This window comes from Saimiri boliviensis, chromosome 7, assembly GCF_048565385.1.
Source record: "Saimiri boliviensis isolate mSaiBol1 chromosome 7, mSaiBol1.pri, whole genome shotgun sequence".
In the NCBI taxonomy this organism is placed as follows: domain Eukaryota; kingdom Metazoa; phylum Chordata; class Mammalia; order Primates; family Cebidae; genus Saimiri; species Saimiri boliviensis.
This window is the reverse complement of record NC_133455.1, coordinates 73,687,498-73,700,437: the sequence shown is the minus strand read 5'-3', so window position 1 is coordinate 73,700,437 and position 12,940 is coordinate 73,687,498. Positions and strand designations below refer to the sequence as shown.

At 37.2% G+C, this 12,940-nt stretch overlaps 1 long non-coding RNA gene and 1 pseudogene across 1 annotated transcript in view; one reads left to right on the top strand and one right to left on the bottom strand.

Annotated features, from left to right (window-relative positions):
• Positions 1–12,940, bottom strand: part of LOC141585135 (uncharacterized) — a 241,169-nt gene that overhangs the window by 49,057 nt on the left and 179,172 nt on the right. The window lies entirely within an intron of this gene.
• On the top strand, positions 10,313–10,635 carry LOC120365047 (large ribosomal subunit protein eL42-like; annotated as a pseudogene).

Genomic DNA, 12,940 nt, shown 5'->3' with positions numbered 1-12,940 from the left:
AAATTAGATTATTGTACCTCTCTTGGCTAGAACTCATCAATGGTTTCTTTTGCTATTGGATCAAAATATTTCATGTGCACATTCTTCTTCATGACCTTGTCCCACGCAGCAGTCTCCTCTGGCCTGACCTTAGACCCTCTTCCTCACAGGGGCCTCCTGGTAAAGTCTCTTTGCTTCCCCTAATCCTAGGGCCTATGTACATTCTGTTCTCTCAGCATTTAATGCTCTGTCCCTAAATACTCATCTCCCTGCCCCAACATCCACACTGGCTTTGCCTTAACTCCAACTCCATATTTGAATCTTTCTTAGGGAGGATTTCCCTGAAGCCTAACTAGAATCCTCATAGATAGGATCTACTTCTTCCTTTTTTGTCCTCAACTCAGCTTTTTATGAAGTTATTTGCTTAACATCCATTTTCCCCAATAGACTTTAAAAACCATGTGGCTGAGACTGTGTCTGTTGGGCTCAGTATTGTATCCTAGCACTTCCCGTGAAATAAGGCATATAAGTAGGTACTCATTAAAAATTTGTGAATACAGTAGTTATGATGGCTCATGCCTGTATTCCCATCATTTTGGGAGGCTAGGCAGGATGATTGCTTGAACTTAGGAGCCAATATCCAGCCTGGGTCACATACTGCAACCTCATCTCTACAAAAAATAATAAATTAGCTAGGCATGGTGTCATCCCCCTGTGGTCCCAGCTACTTGGGAGGCTGAGGTAAGAGGACTGCTTGAGCCAGGGAGGTTGAGGCTGCAGTGAGCCATGATTGTACCACTATACTCCAGCCTGGGAGACAGAGTGAGACCCTGTTAAAAAAAAAAGAAAATTACATGAATGATAGGCTACTAGATAATTTTTTACTGACAATATTCTAAAAGAGAGTACAACTGCATTATGAGAAAGTTTCTTATCATTACCTTTATTTATATTCTTTTTCTACTAACATTCCCTGAGTGACCTCTTCTACCCTGCAGCTTCAAAGGCCATTTAATTCTGTGTTTCTGGCCCTTATGAGAGGCTGTGCTTTGTGTGAATTAAAAGTTACCCACCTTACATGTAAGACAAAAATTAACTTTTCATATTATTGCACAATAGGAGCAGCTTGTGGGAACTTTTTACACAGATGTATACCCAAGTGCACACACACACATGCACACACACACACACACACACACCCCTGCCCTCTCGTACATCCCCCTTCCCCAGACACCAGGGTCTCACTTGCCTCTAGGAGTATGCATACTTCACACACTGTTTCATGCAGATAGGTGAGGTGAAAACATGAGGTTCAGTGTAGCACAGAAGGAGAGTCAAGAATCTGAACTCTGAAAGAGAATGGAAGGTGGCGAGAGAAGCACCCTAAGGGGCTCCGAGTGCTGTTGGGAGAGGGTGCGCCACACGCACATGTGGTGCTGCTTTGGGCGCGAATGCCTGCTCTCCTGCCTGGGTCTCCGGCCTGTTGCGTGTGTGAGGGAGGGGCGTGGAAAGAGACAGCTCCCCACCACTGCTCTAGGAGTCTGCAGCAGATGTGTCTGTGATGTGAGTGGTGCTCCCTGAGACACAGTACTCGGAGGCAGTAAACAAACTAAATGCCTGTATGCTGGACTTAGTGTTTGTCTTTTCCAGTCTGTATACCAAAACAGCACACAGTCTACAGCAGTCTCTGCTTCGATATATGCAAGTGCCTCCAGTGTAACTTCTCTAAAAATGTTAGCTTCCTATCATCCGAATCTCAATCATGGTGCAACCCTCCAACCAGTCTCCCAGCCAGAAGCTTGAACAAGCCCATTTGCCTATCTTTCATCATCAGTATCCAGTTAGATACCATACGTAAATTATGTCTCAAAAACCACTCTTAAAAATGTATTTTTTCAATCTTTGCTGCCACTGCTTTTCAATTCAAAACTGAATCATCTCCCCAGAACTGCTGAAAAGGCCTCCTAATTTTTTTTTCACCTACATATCTTACATTGACTCCAGAGAAACCTTCCTTCTAACATCATTTTGAAAACTGTTAGTCAAAGCTCTAGCTAGATAGAAGGTATAAGATTTTTATGATCTATCATACAGCTTGGTAACTATAATTAAGTGTATTATCGATTTTTAAATTGCTAAGAGAGTAAATTTCAAATGCTCTCACCACAAAACAATTCTAAGTACTTGCAGTGATGGACATGTTAATTAGCTTGATTTCACCATTCCACATTGTATACCTAATCATAACGTCACTTTGTTATCTTACGGGGTAAATATCCAAAATTATAACTTGTCAATTTACAATAAAATTTAAAAGTTCAAAAAAGCAAAATAAAATATCTTTTAGGTTAGAAAATAAAGTTGAACACTTCACTCAATAACACATAAAGTAAAACACAATTAACAACAACAAAAAAAGCAAACAAAACCTCTTGCTTCTTGTCGGATATTTAACAAAGCTTTATGGTTTGGCAAACAAAGCTCTTCACAATCCAACCCATTCTATTTTTCAAATCATCTCTTCTCTCTCCCTTTGCTTACTGAATTTTTTCTGAAGTCCTGGACATACCAGATCCTTTCCTGATACTGCCTTTGCATAAATTCCTCCCATTTCCTAAAATATTCCCTCTCACTCCATTTTTTTTTTTTTTTATAAACTACAGTTTATCTCTCAATACTCGGCTCAAACATTAGATCCTCAGTGAGACTTCTTGTTGAAAGGACTCTTGCCCTGGTCTCCCTACTCCCATATCTCCTTAATATTATTGCAACATGATATCATAATTTATCTGTTTATATCTTTTTCTGAAAATAAAGTTGTGAGTGCCTCAAAAGCAGAGTTGCTCATGTACTCATTTTTTAAAATATCTCCTCACATTCACCAGCAATGACAAAATGTTTCTTCTAAATGTTGTATAAATATTTTTCAAATCAATGACTTGATGTAGTAAAATCAGCAAGAAAATACAGTTTGTAAGAAAGTTAATGAGGTTGCTTTGTAGAAATATTCATATATTATAAGCTATCAGAATCTCCAAAGGTACCGCTTTCTAAACCACTTACATTAATCCAGATTCCAATTTTTTTAACCAATAGTGGACTATGTATTTTAGTAGGTGTTTATTTAATTTTCTTATAGAATGAAATCTCTTACTTCTTTCCTTCATTATTCTCCCTTTTCTCTTTTTCTGGCCCTTCATAATTCATTTCTGAGGCTCTTGGAGCATTTCCTATTTTATTTCTTAGGGATTTAGATCTACCCATTCTGTGTATGAATGTAAAAGAAGAGATCGCAGAGAGAAATGGTTGCAGGGGTATGGATCAGTGACAGTAGGCCAAGATCCCTTGCCAGGTAGCACCAATTGTCTTTTTCTCCCACTGACTTTAATCTGATAGCAGCCAGGTCTCAGAAGCACCATCAAACCACAGCAAATCCCTCCATCCCTTCTCCTCGCCCGTAATAGTAATTCCAACCACCTACAAAGAGATATTGACAGCTATGTATAACTGTTGGATACAAAAAGGAGCCAGCCTTGTTCTATGGGGTCCCAGAAGACAGAACCATAACTGATTTTTGGAAAGTATAGGAAAACAAATTCCTTAATAAATAAAAGCAGTCTGACGATGGAAGAAGAGGCTTTGTGAGGAGGTGAGTTGACTTACAACAACATTTGTCAAGGAGATTCAGGAAGAAGAGCTCTCTGGGGTCACTCAGTCTATGAAGGTTACTTGATATAAAAACTTCTCTTCTTTTTTCTGTTTTTGCTACTTTTTTACCCAAATTTCAAGAGATTCAGCTAAGATTATGAAGGCTGCTGAAACAGATAGCATAAGCTTCAGTTACCCAGTCTTTATGTCCTTTAATCAATGTTACTGCAATAAAAATGCCAACTTCAGTAGAGACGACTAGACAAGTCCATGTTGACTGCACCCCATTATGTGGAGCATTGATCCACTAGTGAACTTAAACAGTTATTATATGCCTTCCTCAGGGACAAAACTTTCTAGTAAGGAAAGAATGAACCTGTGAAGAAAAGTCTAAGATACTTATTTTAATCATTAAATTTATGTTCTTAGATTAAGTGACGTATTCGTTTCTTATGTCTGACTTGGGCACAATATTTTCTTTCAAAGTATTAAGGCATAGAAGTAAAGTCCCCTGAAATCAATCCTAGAGTGATTTACAAATTGAAAATTATAGTACATTATTGGGAGAAATTAATTTTTAAATAGATTTGCTTTTTTGTATAACTTTTGAATTACTTAATTGTCAAACTTATTCTGAGTTCACATCCCGTTAGTGCTAACTGGTATGGCTTTCATATTTCCCCAATAGAAAAATTCTTGTTAATTTGCAATGTCTGACACAACAATGAAATATTTCAGAAATTAGATCTGCAGCTCAGATTTATGCCTGAATTCTCAAATGGTACAACATGAGACTTTTCCCTCTGTTTATGAGCCACTTGCAGTATTGTAATGTTATATTACCATGAAAATAGTTCAAGTTGTGTTTTTGAAATGAAATCACATATGTGAGAAATTGGACACCAAGAGGGTTGTATTCATGAATAAATGGTTTATTGTGCATGACTTCAAATGGTGGCTTTAATGCTCAGAAGAAATATTCACATTTTACCTCCTTTGCACAGTTGGAACTCTTATGAATGCTTGCTTGCAAAAGTAAGAGTAAGTTGATTTTATACTTAGAAATACATTGTTAAATTTTCAGATTTCAGCTGCCAAAACCCAACAAATTTTCAAGCTGAATTGCTTGTGACAATGTGAGTTGGATGAATTAAGGGGAAATTACTGAGTTGAAAAGGAAGATCTTTCAATCTGGTCCATTTTCACTATTAATTAACTGTGATCTTGCATAAAGCCTTTAGCTTAATCTTTAGAATGACAGAGGAAAAGGGAATGGGATTATACAGACTCTTAAGATTTCTTCATAAGGTTTTTTAACTGGAAAGGTATCTAACTTTGCTCATGTGCAATCAACCCCTGGACTTTTATACTCCTCTTCCTTCTACTTAATTAATATTTAATCTTAGTTTACATCTGAATTGTAAAAATAAAACATAAAACAGTACCCAAAAGGTAATATTCAAACAGTGATTTGACTAAAAATTGGCAATTGTTAATACATTCTTTCATACAGTAACATTTTCACCCTACATGAAAATGGTATCAGTGTTCTCAAAGCTATAAAACATGGCGTATGTTTTATTCATTTACCCACTTATTCATCCTATATTTATTGAGCAATTGAGAACACCTTGTAAGAGGCAGTGTTTGAGTGGTTATGTTTTTGTCAGGGATAAGTGGCTCCAGGGCCACTGTTTGAAGTGTGGCTGCCTTGGGTACCTCTTCCCCCACACCATACTGATGATCTTCCCCCACACCATACTGATGATCTTCCCCAGCTGTAAACAGTTTTTCACTGCCAAATCATCAGCCAGGGTCATTTTGAGGCTTCTGTGGCCCAACCATTCTGCTTCTCTTCAAAAAGCATTGCAGACCTCTGATCTAGAGCATTGTATTCTAGACAAGGGCCACTCAGCTCTTTCTATGTGGATGCCAATCTTAACCAAAGAAAGACATGAATGACTTTTTAGTAACTAAAAGGAATAGGATGTCGAGTCAAGATTGAGGATTTGGGGCCAGTTCTACCACATTCAACAAGTCTCTCCTCCTCTCTAAGACCTATTTCCCTAATACTCAAAATGGGCATCATATCTACCTTATAGGTTATTAAGAAAAGCAAATAGCGCCGGGCGCGGTGGCTCAAGCCTGTAATCCCGGCACTTTGGGAGGCCGAGGCGGGTGGATCCCGAGGTCGAGAGATCGAGACCATCCTGGTCAACATGGTGAAACCCCGTCTCTACTAAAAATACAAAAAATTAGCTGGGCATGGTGGCGCATGCCTGTAATCCCAGCTACTCAGGAGGCTGAGGCAGGAGAATTGCCTGAGCCCAGGAGGCGGAGGTTGCGGTGAGCCGAGATCGCGCCATTGCACTCCAGCCTGGGTAACAAGAGCGAAACTCTGTCTCAAAAAAAAAAAAAAAAAAGAAAAGCAAATAATATTAATAAAAATACATTTTTGAATCTCTATGGTGGTATATAATTTTTTATTATCGTTTCTCTCTCTCAAGTAGTCAAAATAGCGACATGTTCTTTCCTTTCCTTCCCTCCCTCCCCTCTCCCCCTACTCCCTCCCTCCCTCCCTTTCTTCCTTCCTTTTCTCCTTCATCCTCCTCCTCTCCCTTCTTCCTTTTCTTCTTCCCTCCTCTCTTCTTTTTCTCTCCATCTCTTTCTCCCTTCCTCCTTTTATCCTTTTCTCCAAGACATTTTTTGAGTTTCTACTATGTATCAGACACTCTGCTCCTAAGTAGACTATAAAGATGGATAAAGCTGGTGAAAAGCTTAGTCTCTAAAGTCAGACTGCCTGAGTTCAAATCTTAGCCTTGCCATTCATTGGCATGTGCCCAAGAGTAGTTATTTAACCCCGATGTGACTCTGTTTCTTCTTTAATAAAATAGAGATAGAAGTATTCTTCCATGCAACAGGCTTAGCACAGTCCTAATACATTGTCAGTCTTCAAAAACAATGTACAGCGATGTTGAGCAGTGAAATAAACATACAAGTAACAAGCTTTATTTAGAAATATTGTGAAAGTTTTCACAGAAGTGAAGCCCTTGGGATGGGTTTTGAGAGATAAAGAAGAGCAGAAATAGACTAAAAGTAGCAATATTTGTTCTTAAATTAATAAATTGAGTAAATAGGAAGATGTTTCACTCATTCATTCATATAAACTTTTACTATGTGGGGACCAGACTGGGCACTGAGGATATAATATTGAATATGATGTTATTTAGGAAGTATCAATAATATTTAGGAGTGGTAATGATATAGTGGTAATGCTACAAAGAATGTATATTTATCTTTTATATATATGTCTTTTATATACATACATTAGTGTGTATATATATTATATACGTATATGTATTATATACGTATATATTTGTATATATATACACACACTAATATACATATATTAGTGTACATGTATTATATTGTAATATATGTAACATAATATATACATGTATATATACATATATAAAATATATGTGTATATACACACATATATGTATATATGCATATATACACACACTAATGTACATATATTAGTATATATATAATATACATATATTAGTGTGTGTATATATACACATATATATGTATATATATACATATATAATATATGTATATGTAATACATATATAATATATGTATATATATACATATATATGTATATATATAATATATAATATATAATACACTATATACATATATAGTGTATATATATTATATATATATATATAGTGTATATATACACACGATATATATTATATATACATAGTGTATATATTTATGTATATATACACACACTAATATATGTATATTATACATACACACACACACACACACATACACACAAACACTAATAAGATAATATAAAAATGCCTGGAGTTTGCTTCAACATAACCCTGGGTATGAGGGGATCAAGTGCATATGAGAGTGTATAGAAAAAACAAGATTGGATATGAGTTGATAAGCTGCTGCTCCAAACTCATTTTCTATGCTTTTTATATGTTTGAAATTTTCCTCAGTCATAACTTTTATAAAGTGAACACGGAACAGTCTTCCTTTACCGTCAACTGTGTGGCACATATGCCTTGCAATGTGATGTGTGCATAAGGCCATTTTAAAATAAATAGTGGCCGGGAGCCCCAAGGTTAACGAAGGATGTTGAGGTTTTCAGTGACTCTGTTTGCATGTTTTTCTTATTCATCACATTAGTGGCTCCCTTGATAGGAACCTTGGAATACTTCCTTTTTTAGGATGAAATAAATGAGAGAAGCAGGTGGCGATCTTGTAACATAATAGTAGGCAGTTTCCACATTCTGGTAATTATATGGCACTTCCATTGAAGCTTCTGGAATACTAACGTTCTTTCAAGAGATACATAATCTATCACTTTTCTGTAGAGGGATTCAAAATTGTAGACACAAAAGTGAATGAGTCATTATGTTGCCTCTACATAATGAAATAGCTGATGTGCTATTACTTCACATTGCTGTCTCACAGCCTTTATGATTTTACCTGCCTCCTGAATGTCTGTGTTTAATACCTTTCTCCAGATGTCTTAATCTGCATTTAATTCCTGCTTGAATCTAGTTTTATCTTTTGCTCAGATTTCTAAGGTCTTTAGGCTCGTTCATGTAGTTTCTCTATTCCTATAGACGCTTGCCAAGCCACCGAATTTAATATCATTAAAATTTTCATTGTTGTGCTACTGTCTTTTTTTCCAGATCATTAAACAGAAGCAAATATGTGGAAGAAAGGGTAGGAGGGAGTTGTAAATAGCATTCTATTAATTAATCAACTAAAAAAAAGAATTTGTTTTAATTTTAAAAGGCATAAATTTCTGTCTACATGATGATGTAATGATTCATCTGTGATTATTCATATATTTGCTTCTCATACCCACCTCTTTCTAAAAGAAATGTAAGTTAGGACATATTTACCAAAAGTTTCACTAAAATAGATAAAAAGGTAAAATCAAGGCTATTAAAATAAGTAACAGCAAATATTAATGGTGGCTGATTTCATTGCTTTGATGATTAAGCATGAAATTGGACTACCCTAGAGTTACACAATAATGTTTGACAATCTTCTTTTCTTAGAACGAGTTATCAAAAAACATTAGTTTTTATATGTAAAAAGATTAAAACTTCTTACCTCTGTAGTTTACTAGACCAGTATCCTAATTAAAATTAGACACTAATGCCAATTTAATTATTAAATCACTTTATTTTGTTATTAAATTCAATTGAGGTAAAATATGTATTGAATAGCTTTGGATTCTAGATTGAAAATGATAAAAAGGGAAATTACATGTTAGTACTTGCTTTGCATATATCACTATATATAAAATGCAATCAATACAATGAGTACTATAATGAAAAGAATATATAAACTATTATGGGAACAACAATTAGAGGAGGTATTAAGTCTTCCTTGTGCATGTCAGCGTGAAGATGGCAGAAAAGAAGCCGTTTCAGCTTCTACCTCAGCTGATGCCCTGAGGAGAAGCAGAGCCCTGCACAGAGTCCTTGGTTGGCCATGCAGCCGTAGCTTACTCTTCAAGTCGCCCCAGCTGAAGCCCCAGTCCTCAGACAGCAGAGACAATCCGTCCTCTACACCCGCCATGCTCTGTGCAGATTCCTCACTCACAATAACTGTAATAGAATGGTTGCTATTTTATCCATTAATTATCTTACTACATTTTGGGGGGAGAAGAAGGATTGTTATACAATAATAAATAACAGAGAAATGGATCAAGTTCAGGCCTGTATTTCTCTATCTTTCTCATCCCTATCCTGGCCTTAGTCTCCTTGGGTTTCCACATTACTCTCTACACTGCAGAGGAATCTCTGAAGATGCATCTCTAACTACATAACTTTCCTGGTTAACAGCCCTCAGGGGTTCCTCATTGCTGTCAGAATGAACCCTACATCTCTTCATATGACTTCACGGGTCATTCACAGTCTCACCCTGTTCCATATCCAGCCATACCAACAAACTGCAGCTCTGCCAGACATGCCACAGACTTCTCAGCCTGTGAAGACACCCTTGCCTCTGCCTGAAATGTTCTTCATCACTTACTCCAAACTTCCCACCTTCCCTTTCATCTGGTTAATTCATATTTGTTCTTCAGATTTCAGTTGACATATTTACACACTTTTTCCTCTAGGTGTGTCCTCCCCAGAAACAATACCTGCAAGACCTATGTTGTAAGGATCCCAAAATCTAAAAGCCCCACCTGCAACTCAATTGCTCCAAAAATATCATCAGGAATTTACTCTTCAACTTTCCTCCATCCCACGGGCAAGACTAAATTCTGCTAGTGGTTGACACCCATGAAAGCTGGCTATCCTATTCTATCAACTTCTGCCATGTTCTTGGTAAAATATCTCCACGGTAGGCCAAGGAAGCCAGTTTCCAACCACAATGAACAGATTGTCTCCTATTTTTGGAGGCTACCGCTCAAGAGTATTCAAATTTGTGTGGCAATTCTATTTAATGCATATTTATTAGAAACTGGGAATAAGATAGCTAATTCTGAGTTGTCATGGAGAACAGATGTCAAAACCTGGGCTGAATAAGCTTTGGATCCCTGAGATTCCTTTCATATTAAAAGCAGTCAAGTTGCCTCTTTATGTGAAAGCGGTAACTCGCTTTCTGTGCCAGTAGTGCTCAGGCGAACATGGTGAACGTTCCTAAAACCCCCTGAACTTTCTGTAGGAAGTGTGGCAAGCACCAACCCCACAAAGTGACACAGTACAAGAAGGGCAAGGATTCTCCATATGCCCAGGGAAAGCGGCATTATGACAGGAAGCAGAGTGGCTACAGTGGGCAAACTAAGCCGATTTTCTGGAAAAAGGCTAAAACGACAAGTTTGTGCTAAGGCTTGAGGGTGTTGAACCCAACTACAGATCTAAGAGAATGGGGGCTATTAAAAGATGCAAGCATTTTGAACTGGGAGGAGATAAGAAGAGAAAGGGCCAAGTGATCCAGTTCTAAGTGTCTTTTCTTTGATGAAGACAATAAAATCCCAAGTTTATGTTCACTTAAAGAAAAAAGAAAAGAAAAGAAAGAAAACAAAGTGTTAACTCGTTATTTCTTCCCAAACCTATAACTGCATGCCATCGAGGAAGAAGAAATGGAGGCAGTGATAGGACAGGATGACGCTGGAAGCAGAAGGGAAAGCAGATCACATGACTTTCAGCAGTTCTATGTAACAGGCCCAGACAGAGGTATCAGGTCCAGTCTGCGCTAGCAGAACCTTAGGAAAAGACGCTAAGCAGAATCAGGGAGAATCTCCAAGAAATAGCACCAGGTCATGGCTGGCCTGCAATGGTTTCCTCTCGAATTTCCATTGGCAGAATATGCAGCTCTCCTCACTAAATGCCTAACTACTTTTGTCTGGAGAGGTGAATTCCGTACTTTTGTGATTTTTATACTAAGATTTCCAATGAATAAAGCTATAGTTTTCATAGTCTTTATTTTTCTTATTCTTATGGCCAAAGCTTATTTATATTTTGGCCTTTCTCTGGAACTTTGCGTGTTTCCTTTTGGCTAATATATACCTTTCAGCATTGTAACCCTTTCCCCACTACCCACGGTTCCTCCAGGACTGCCCCCCACCGAGTCTCTCCTTAGCCTTTCCCCCCCCAGATAGCATTTTCAGCGTTGACAACTGCACATGAAGTCCTAGAGACCCCACAGGCATTCCTGGACTCCACTCTGGAAAGGACTGCATTAGGGATCTGGTCTCCTGGCTCCTTGTCATATTGCATTGCAAAACAAGATTACTTGCTGTGACACAGCATGAAACAAAAGCAGAAAATGCTTCATAAATAAAGAACAAAACTATTGGGAAACCTTGCCATGCCAGTATAAATGAGGAGTATCCAATGAGAATACACTTCTACAGACTGCATTTAGTTGTTTCAGAATTTCAACAAAATAAATTTATTTTTCTTATTATGGTATTTCTTTGCCATTGATGGGTCCTCAGCAGGCAAAGGAATGGCATACATAAACATGCCTCTGCAATCATGTATCAATGTGAATCATAAAAAGATATGGCATGCATTCTAGTCTACTGTGTCACAATAATCAACAGAGAAATTCTGTTTGAAATTCCAAAACATCAACTGACCTCCCAGTAAGACAGACTAGAATAATCTGAAATAATGGCAGAAATGAAATTTCCAATTTCTTTATAATAGAAATGATTACATTTAATACATTTTTATGAATTCCTTTTTTACTGCATGTGCATCTAATAACAATAAATGCTGTACATCTCTATGGGCTAGTTTATGAAGTACTTTGAAAAATCTAAAAACGTATTAGACATGATCCCTTCTTCAAGACCATTATTTCCTGATTAATCAAACTGTAAAAAGAATTCTCAGGAGAAAAAAAAAGGAAGAATGTATAAGATTAATGCTGAAGGATAATCAAAGATTAAGTATCTGATGAACATGTCTGGAATACACCTAGAAGGAAATAATTTAAGATTCATACTCTAAAATTAAACAAATTAAATGATTATAATTTCTGCCATTGTACAAATATTTGTCAAATGCTTATACTGAGCAAAGAGTAAGATTAAGAAAGATAAACAAGTGTTCAGGTTAGACACAAACAGGTAGGGAAGGTTGGGGTGTTTCTTTGGTTGAGGTGGTCAGGGAAGCCTCCCTGGAAAGGCAGGTACACTGAGAGCGATGAGCCGTAGGAAAGAGGAAGACAGTGACCTGTGCAGCATGCAAACTAGTACAGAGCTCCCTCAATGCCACATTGCTTTTGGTTCCTAACATGCACCATGTGTTTTCACCTCAGTGCCTAAAATAAATGTTTCCCTCCTTTTGCATACCTTTCATTCACCCTGTTAGTCAACATTGAAATGCCCTGTCTTGTAGGAAGACTTTCCATGTCTTTTAGGCTGTATTTCAGGGCCACTCTTTCCTCCTCATTACTATCTCTCCAATTTTACATGGCCTATAAGACCATCTCCTCCAGTTAACTATGAATGATTTAGGAGCCTTGAATGGGTTTCTACTCAAGTAGCTTAGCAGAGCTCAATAACTAGATTAGACATTTCAGTGGCTACCCAATATCCAGTCTTTAATTCATGCAATGATTTTTTTATTCAGTATGCACTATGTACTACATATTCTCTCTTCCTCTTCTTTGCTCATTGAATCCTATTTTGTTTTAAGCAGTAATTTCTGGCCAAAAAATTTTATTTTAAATTAATAAAAAAATACTGAACTAAAACTCCCAACCACTCTTGCAGGTAGATGATAGCATTCTGATGATAATA